Source organism: Apium graveolens, chromosome 8, assembly GCF_009905375.1.
Source record: "Apium graveolens cultivar Ventura chromosome 8, ASM990537v1, whole genome shotgun sequence".
In the NCBI taxonomy this organism is placed as follows: domain Eukaryota; kingdom Viridiplantae; phylum Streptophyta; class Magnoliopsida; order Apiales; family Apiaceae; genus Apium; species Apium graveolens.
The window spans coordinates 8,424,603-8,426,699 of record NC_133654.1 but is presented as its reverse complement, the minus strand read 5'-3'; positions in this window follow the sequence as shown (position 1 = coordinate 8,426,699).

Below are 2,097 nucleotides of genomic sequence, written 5' to 3'. Positions count from 1 at the left end.
GTTAGCGAATGGTCGAAGAACAGGTCCAATTAACCTCAATGTAAAAAATAAAAAAGGCTATTGTATTTTAAGATTTTGACAAAAATCTTAATCTTCAATACCTATAATCAACTACCTCTAGGGAAGATGAATTCAATTTAAGAATGCCGACCACATCGGAGTATGCAAATAATACTATCATTTTTAAAAAATTTCAACAAGACATATTTGCCGCAGTAGCACTAACTGAAAAAATCTTGATAAGATAAATTGATTCAACGGGTGCCACCCGGCTGCGGCATTTTTATTTTTTTAAAAAAAACAACTTTCATATCATTACGTTTAGTCTTCCTTTTTATTTTTCATCAATGATCTTGTATCCAGTATGTTTAATTTTCTTGTATTATGATTTTCTTGTGTTTGATATCGTCATTGAGCGTTTTATATAATTAGAGGACTAGATAACTTCTAATTTAATCTTTAGGAGTTATAATGAATCGGGAGAGGATTTATATTTATAGTACATGATGTGATAGACACAATTAAGTATTATATCGGGAGATGGATATGAGAATTGTAAAATTGGTAACTCTTGGCTTTTAATAGTATATATTGTACTTTGAATGAACAGGGAAGTTGCGTTCAATGGATAGTTATAGTCACTATACCTACCTTGGGAGATGGTTTTATAAACATAAGCAAAACTAGTTTAGCTAACAAGGTACACAAATTAGACCATTCATTAGCTGTTGAAGAACCTCGATTCTTGGATTGTTTTTTCTGGCACTTATTTATAGTTTTATTTGTTTATGAGATTAAACTAGGATAGTTAAAAAATCTATGAAATTTAGTTCTATTTGTTTATGAGATTAAACTAGTAGACAGTTTAACATTTATCATATTTTTACATTCCGAACTGTAATAGATAAAGAGTTAGAAATGGTATTGCAATCAGTCCTTCCCCATGAACGAACTTCTAAAAATACACAATAAAAAATACTCTCATACATATTTGATATTCGTAATTTCAACCTAGTTCCAATTTCATTTATTTAAAAGTTGTAATTTCAATCTAGGTTTCAATTTTCAATCATTAATCTGAATATTGCTTATGTAATACGGTTAATGCTAATCGGATAAATGTTGAGTTATGTCAAATGGCCGAAGAACAGGTCCAATTAACTCGATGTAAAAATGAAAAAAGGCTAATTTATTTTATGTTTTGACAAAAAACTTAATCTTCAATACCTATAATCAACTACACTCTAGTGGACGACAAACGCAATTTAAATGACGACCCACATCGTGGAGTATGTAAATGATACTATCATTTTATAAAATTTAACAAGACATAGATTTGCTGTAGTAGCACTAACCGAAAAAAATCTTGATATGATAAATTGATTCAACCGGTTGCCAACCTCAACTGCTGTATTTTTATTTTTTATTTTTGAAAAAAAGAACTTTCATATATTCAATACGTTTAATCTTCTTTTTTATTTTTCATCTGTGATCTTGCATCCAATATGTTTAATTTTCTTGAATTATTATAGTACATGATATGATAACACAATTTAAGTATTAGATCAGGAGATTGGAATGAGAATTGTGAATTGATAACTCTTGGCTTTTAATATTCTATAATTTTACTTTGTATGAACATGAAAATGATGTTCAATGGATAGTTGTAGGGACAATAATCTACCTTGGGAGGGATTTATAAACATAAGAAGAATTTTTTTTAGCTAACAAGATACACAATTTGGACATTCATGATAGCCATTGAAAAACCCGATTCTTGGTTCATTTTTTCTCGCACTAATTAAATAGTTTTATTGTTTATGAGATTAAACTAGTTGATAGTTAAAACATCTATCAAATGTTTTTTACACTTCTGAACTATAAGAGATAAAAGACTCTGAAATGATATTGAGATCAGTCCTTCCCCGTGAACGAACTTCTAAAAATTCACGTCAACAATACTCTCATACTAATTGATATTTGCATTTTTAACCTAGTTTCAAATTTTATTTATTTTAAAGTTTTAATTGAAACCTATTTTTCAATTTTCAATCATTAATATGAATATTGCTTATGTATCTATGGTTAATGCTAATC